At 63.1% G+C, this 7223-nt stretch overlaps 1 long non-coding RNA gene across 1 annotated transcript; it reads right to left on the reverse strand.

Moving 5' to 3' along the window:
- Window positions 1-5650: 5650 nt before the first annotated feature.
- On the reverse strand, window positions 5651-7007 carry LOC147416109 (uncharacterized). Its single transcript, XR_015183379.1, has 2 exons — window positions 6810-7007; window positions 5651-6235 (listed from the first exon to the last, which is right to left on the reverse strand). It is a non-coding gene; the product is annotated as an uncharacterized LOC147416109 (long non-coding RNA).
- Window positions 7008-7223: the final 216 nt, after the last annotated feature.

A 7223-nucleotide genomic window follows, 5' to 3' on the forward strand; every position in this document is an offset into this window, starting at 1 on the left:
CAGCTTGGCCAAGGTGGACACCTGCACCTCGTGGCACCACCGAGCAGGGGGAGGCCTCTGGGCAGGTTCGCTGCTCAAGAGCAGAGGCGCTAGCGCGCGCCTCGCTTTCTCGGGCCATCTCTGCCCGCTCGTGCTCGTGCTCGTGCTCGTGCTGAGCTTGCTGTGCCTATGCCTGTCGCTCAGTGGGGCTGCTCTTGTCCGGGCAGGGTCAGTTTGAGCTGACCCTGGCTCCGGGCAGCGCAGGCTCCCGAGAAGGCGGCCCAGCAGTTAAGAGGCCAGTTAAAGCCACTGACAGCAGCAGAAACCTCGCCAGGGATTTCCGGCCAACCACAGCAGCCCGACAGAAAACACGTCGTGGCTACGAGCAGCCTTCGAAGGCAGCGGGGTGGAGGGGGAACGCGAAGTCAGCAACTCACTCTTTTCTCATGCAGTAGATCAAGACGCAGCACAACAGTGTCGCAGGTGGCAGGAAAAACACGAGGGCTGCTGTGCTGAACATAAGGCACGTTCCGACACCTTGGCGCCGGAAAAAACTTGTGGTGCTCTGGGGGTGGCCAGCGCTTGTGGTTGTCTTGCCGAGGGCATCTGGAGGAGCAATGCGGAAGGTCAGCCCGTCCTGTGCAGCACTGCTAACCCTGCAGTACGCTGGCTGCGGCCAGGAAGCTCTCGGTTTGCCCCCCGCAGTGCTGGTGCCTGGAGGCACGCTCCCACCCCTTGGGACAGGACAGGTTGTCCCACCGACCAAAACTGAGAAGCAGCGCACGGGGGCGGCGCAGCCGCTCGGCCGGTCGCTCCTTCGAGGGACACGGACCAAAGCCCTCCCTGCAGCAGGGAGTGCCACCCCCAACTCTCCCTCCTGCTGGCAGCCAGGGCCTCGCGCTGGACCTCAGCTCACGCAGGGATCCCGCTCCCTGCTGCTCCTGGGCCTTGGGCCTCTAGGCACTCACGGCAAGCTCTGGGAGGCAGCTACGGCGGGAGGAGCGTGGGACTGAGAGTCCCATTGCCCAGCCCCTGCGGAACGTGGCCCAGGGGCCCCGAACCCGAAAGCCTTTCAGCTTTGGCTGCTGGCGGGACGTGCAAGAGCGGGCACTGGGGAAGAGCCTGCTGACACACAGCGATCCTGGTGGGAGACACCGGCTGACCAGGGGACAGCAATTACCTGCCGTGCTGGTGGCCTGGGTCGCCTCCGTTACTTCGGTGGAGCCCGGCTGTGAGCCACCGCATCCTTCTGAAACTGCTGCTGTGGTGGTGGCTGCTGTCGCCTCTGTATCTTTGTCAGAGTCTGGCAGCAAGATGCCGCTTCCTTCCGAAAATGTGGCCGTGCCTGTGGCTTCCATCACCTCCATTTCTTCGGTGGAGCTGGGCAGCAAACCACCGCCGCCTTCCAAAAATGCCGTTGTGCCTGTGCCTTGCGTTGCCTCCATCTCTGTCTCAGTGTCTGGCAGCGAGGCACCGCTTCCTTGTGAAGAGGCAGCTGTGCCTGTCGCCTCTGTCACCTCCATTTCTTCGGTGGAGCCTGGCAGCCAGTCACTGCTGCCTTCCAGAAATGCTGTTGTGCCAGTGGCTTGCGTCGCCTCAGCTTTTTCCGTGGAGCTGGGCAGCAAGGCACCGCTGCCTTCCAAAAATGCCGTTGTACCAGTGGCTTGCGTTGCCTCCATTTCTTTCTCAGAGTCTGGCAGCGAGGCACCACTTCCTTGCAAGAAAACTGCTGTGCCGGTGGCTTGCGTCGCCTCCGTCACTTCAGTGGAGTCTGGCAACGAGACAGCACTTCCTTCTGAAAACGCCGCCATGGTGGTGGCTTGCGTCGCCTCCGTTTCTTCGGTGGAGCTGGGCAGCAAACCACCGCTTCCTTCAGAAAGTGCTGCCGTGCCAGTGGCTTGCGTCACCTCCATCTCTGTCTCAGAGTGTGGCAGCGAGGCACCGCTTCCTTCTGAAAAAGCCGCCGTGGTGGTGGCTCGCGTCACCAAGGTTTCTTCGGTGGAGCCGGGCTGCGAGCCAGCGCTTCCTCCCCAAAGCGCTGCCGTGGTGGTGGCTCGAGTGACCTCTGGCTGTTCCGCGGAGCTCAGCAGCGAGGCACCGCCTGCTTCCGAAAACGCCGCCTCCTGCCCAGCCCGTTGGTCCGTCCCTGGAGAAAGCAAGAGGGACAGTTGGGTCAGATGGAACCGCGCCCCATCAGGGAGATGGCATCTTCAGGAGGCAATACTCCCCAAAGATGTCGCTACGCTTTAGAAAAAATGCCGGGGCTTTTGGGGCTGCCCCTAGTCACTACTGCCAAGCACAGCCACGCCCGCCCTGCTGGGAGACGAGGCCATGGCACGCCAACTGCTGGTTTGCACTGCACGGGGGGCATTTTTGGCCAACGGCACGGCGATGCCCAACGCCTTCCTTCCAAGGGGCCGGGCAGCAGCTGCAGCCGGGCCGGCCGGGGAAACAGCCCTTCCGAGCAGGGCTCCTCCGCAAGGCCCTCGCGCCCTTCCCCGTAAGCACCACCCACAGTCACATTCGCCCCATTATCCCAGCCGTCGCTCCGCAGGCGGGAAATGGAGCACAACCCACGCAGCCTGCCGAATCAGCGCCTCCACCCGACTTGCAGCACTAGGAAAGGGCAACCAGCCGTGCCTGGGACCTCGCTCCCGCCTGCAACTGGCCCAGTGGCCAAGCAGTGCTGCCTGTCAGCCGAACACGGGCTCGGCCCTCGCCAGGCCCTCCAGCCTCCTAGCGACGCCTGCACGAGCCACCTCTGAGCCGCCGTACTGGTACGGCTGGGGCCGCAGCTGCCCCAGCACGCGGCTTCAAGCACACCCGGCAGCAGAGGCCCTGCACCGTCTCTGCGCCTCGCCAGCGCCTGCAGGGTGTGAATCCCAGCGTCGCTGCTGCGAGGCTCTGGTCGACCCCTTCCCCCCCGGGCAGGCTAGAGCGTGTCCAGACGTGTGTCTAAAGCCTCAGGTTGCCGAGGCTCACGGCTAAGGCAGGGTGAAATATACCCACCGTGTCCTCTCTCCAGATCCTTCAGAATCTGCCTTAGCCTTTCAGATGCATCCGGGGACTTTTTTGCTCCTTCTGCCGGGTACTTTGCTCTTGGAGGTCCTTAAGAGAAAGTATTGGGTTCAATTTCACATGAGGAAGCTCCGGAAAACCAGCGGTGAGCCTGTGAGGTGAGCAGAGACAGACCACTCACCCCTGCCATGCAGGCCGTTCCGTATCAGAGCGTTCAGCCAAGGTGACATCCTCCCGACGGGCACGTCTGTAACCAAAGACCCAGAGAAGCTGCTGTCATCTATGGTGACCTACCTCGGCAGCGCCGAATCGCAGAAGCGCTAAGGGGATCACGCAAGGAGAGGGCAGGCCCGAGGGCGAAACCACCCACGCGCGGAGCTGCCGGGATAAAGGAGTCCCTGGAGCGCACACCAGCTCTCAACTCCACCCCAACAAGCCCGCTGGCTGGGCAGCCAGCACTGGGAGCAGCTCGGGCTCCAAGGGGCTGCCAAGGCAGCTTGGCAAGGCCAAGCGCCCCGGGGCACATCACTCAGCCCGACCCGTTCCCTCTCGGCTCTTCTCTTCTCCATGTCTGCGCGTCGGCCGCGGAAAGAAGATTAAGAGGGAAATGCTCCCTCCTCCCCCTGACTTCCCCATGGGAGTGCTCTCGGGCCTGAGGACAGCAGCGGGCGAAAAAGCCGGGAAGCCGTCGAGCACGGGGCGGTCTGAAGGAGAACTGCACGTGAATAAGCTCTTGCCCCGTTGTCGGCGTTGGCTCTTTCGGGGAAAGGGACGTTGAGAACTTACCTCCAGGATGCCCCAAGGGCTCCAACCCAACATCCACGCGAGAAGCTGGATAACCTTCGCCGCCGCCCTCATCTAGAAGCAAGCACAGATGAGAAACGTCTCCATCGCATGTCGGGATCCCCTTGTGCCTTGGGGACCCGCAGGCGCTGGAAGGGCGTCAGGTAGCAAGGTGGGAGGCAGACGTCGGTGGAGGTGGCCACAGCTGCAGAGGGGCCTGGCGGCCTCTCGGCTGGCAGGGGGCAGCTCTCCGGGGCCACCCTTTCCAGGCCACCTGCAAGAGCCCTGGAGGAGCGGAGCGGAGCGGAGCGGAGCGGAGCGGAGGGAGCAACACACGGCCCCTCGGGGCTTTCTTACGGGGAGAGCTGTCACGCACACGGAGGGAGCCCTCGCTAAAGCACTGGAGGGAACAAACCCTCCTCCACGCTTCTGGGGGAGAAGAGCCGCTGGCCCGTGAAAGGCTGCCCCAGCGCTGCCCACTTACCTGCTCCCCGGGCTCGCCACGGAGCAGCCCGGGCAGCCCTGGCACGCAGGGCCACGAGGAGGAGGAGGAGGAAGAGGCGGTGGGTGGGAGCCATGGCTGCCTGCATCTGCACCATGCTGCTGCTGCTGCGGCTGCTGCTGCGGCTGCAGTTGTGGCCAGGGGCTGAGCGGCCGGTACTTAGAGGTGGCGTGGCACCGTGGCGGCTCTGTGACATCATGTCACTGTTGTGACATCACAACCCTGCTCTGACCTCATAGATGGGGCGAGCCTGCCTGGGAACAGTTCTCAGGGACTGAGTGGGGTGGGTCCTTATAGGTGGCATAGCACCACTGGGGGTCTGTGACATGTTGCTTCTGAGACGTCACAGCCCTGCAGTGACCTCGTGGCCAGATTGAGGCTGCCTGGGGACAGCTCACGTGCACTGAGTGGTCGGTACTTTATAGGGGTCATGGCACCACAGCACTCTGTGACATCACATCACTGCTGTAAGCTCACATCCCAGGTGTGACCTCATCGCCAGGGAGAGGCTGCATGGCAACGGCTCCCTGGAGCCGGGCTACCGCTGTCTGCTCACACCGAGACGCTTCCTGAGCCTTGCGGTGTCTGACCCCAACACATCCGACAGGAAATAAGAGCAGCTTTATCTGAACTGAGAGCACAGCAGGGCAGAGCGGGGCTGGGCCAGGACGGAGAGCAGATCGGCGAGGCTGCGGGCGGGCTCGGTGCGGCCCTTTCCCCAGAGCTGAGCAGGGCAGCTGCTCTCCTGGCCCGTGGTGGCTGCTGCAGGCTCAAAGCAAGCTCGAGCTCCGCACCCTTCCAGCCCGGAGCGGCTCCAAGCGTGCTGGGCGCGGGAGAGCTCCGATCGCGGCGGCCCTGCTGGGTGGGCTCTGTTTCGGCTGCGGCCCGACCCGCTCGCTGCCCGCGCGGGGAGGCGCCTCCTCCTTCAGCCCGCCGGGGGGCTCCGGGGACCGCTGCTGCCTCGACTCCCTTTGGCCAGCTGGTGTTTCTGGGCTCCAGCCAAGGCCCACGCGAACGCAGGCCGACAGCCCTAGTCCCGAGAGCCGTGGGGTACCTGCAGGCCGAGCCCCGCTGCAGCCTGCGCTTTTCCAGACGCTGCTTTTCTGCGGAGCTCCGGAAGGGTTTGGTGCAGCTTCCTCCAGGCGCCATGCCGGACGTCGGCGTGGGTTTCGGCCCAGTCACCGAGGCTTTCGTGGTGCTGTGGCAGACGCCAGAGTTGTGTCTGCAGGCGGGAGCCTTGCCTTGAACTGCTTTGGAAGATGACCGCGCGCCTGCCCTTGGAAGGGGCGATGAGCTCGCCTGCTGAGAGCCGTTCACGGAAGGGCTTCAGCTACGGCGTGTCAGTCTGAGGAAGGAATGGCTCCAGGCTGAGTGGCTGATGCTCTTTTTATTAACATTCTGACAACGATAACATAGGCACATAAAAATGGGCAGTTTTATTACAGACGGGTGAAAGGCTGGGCCAGGCTGCTGGAGGGTTACGCGGCTGCTGGCGTTGGGTCCAGCTCTCAAAAATTCCTGTGGAGAGAGGAGGCCGATGAGGCCGTGAGCTGCAGATGGGACACAGGGAGTCTCCCCCCCAGCACGGGCCAGAGCTGGCAAGGCTCAGCGCCACGGGCTGAGCTGCCGGCACAGCTTGGCAAACGTGGACACCTGCACCTCGTGGCACCATCGAGCAGGGGGAGGCCTCTGGGCAGGTTTGCTGCTCAGGAACAGGCGCTAGTGCGTGTCTTGCAGCCATCAAAGAAAGAAATGAGTGGGTAAAATCAGTAACTCACACTTTTCTCGCCACCAACCAGCAGATCATGACGAAGCAAAACAGTATTGCGGGTGGCAGGGAAATCACAGCAAATACTGTGCCGATTATGAGACGCGCACTCATCTTTTCATGACTGGAAACACCCCCGGTGCTCTGGGGGTGGCCAGCACTCGTGGTTTTGTTGCCGAGGGCATCTGGAGGAGCAATGCGGAAGGTCAGCCCGTCCTGTGCAGCACTGCTAACCCTGCAGTACGCTGGCTGCGGCCAGGAAGCTCTCGGTTTGCCCCCCGCAGTGCTGGTGCCTGGAGGCACGCTCCCACCCCTTGGGACAGGACAGGTTGTCCCACCGACCAAAACTGAGAAGCAGTGCACGGGGGCGGCGCAGCCGCTCGGCCGGTCGCTCCTTCGAGGGACACGGACCAAAGCCCTCCCTGCAGCAGGGAGTGCCACCCCCAACTCTCCCTCCTGCTGGCAGCCAGGGCCTCGCGCTGGACCTCAGCTCACGCAGGGATCCCGCTCCCTGCTGCTCCTGGGCCTTGGGCCTCTAGGCACTCACGGCAAGCTCTGGGAGGCAGCTACGGCGGGAGGAGCGTGGGACTGAGAGTCCCATTGCCCAGCCCCTGCGGAACGTGGCCCAGGGGCCTCGAACCCGAAAGCCTTTCAGCTTTGGCTGCTGGCGGGACGTGCAAGAGCGGGCACTGGGGAAGAGCCTGCTGACACACAGCGATCCTGGTGGGAGACACCGGCTGACCAGGGGACAGCAATTACCTGCCGTGCTGGTGGCTGGTGTCGCCACCAATTCTTTGTCAAAGCCTGGCTGCGAGCCAGCGCTTCCTTGCGAAAACACCTCCTCCTGCACAGGCTGTAGCATTTCAGATGGCTCCAGGGACTTTTTTGCTCCTTCGGCCAGGTACTTTGCTCTTGGAGGTCCTTAAGAGAAAGTATTGGGTTCAATTTCACACGAGGAAGCTCCGGAAAACCAGCGGTGAGCTTGTGAGGTGAGCAGAGACAGACCACTCACCCCTGCCATGCAGGCCGTTCCGTATCAGAGCGTTCAGCCAAGGTGACGTCCTCCCGACGGGCACGTCTGTAACCAAAGACCCAGAGAAGCTGCTGTCATCTATGGTGACCTACCTCGGCAGCGCCGAATCGCAGAAGCGCTAAGGGGATCACGCAAGGAGA

This window comes from Leptosomus discolor, chromosome 2 (genome assembly GCF_034619465.1).
Source record: "Leptosomus discolor isolate bLepDis1 chromosome 2, bLepDis1.hap2, whole genome shotgun sequence".
Lineage (NCBI taxonomy): Eukaryota > Metazoa > Chordata > Aves > Leptosomiformes > Leptosomidae > Leptosomus > Leptosomus discolor.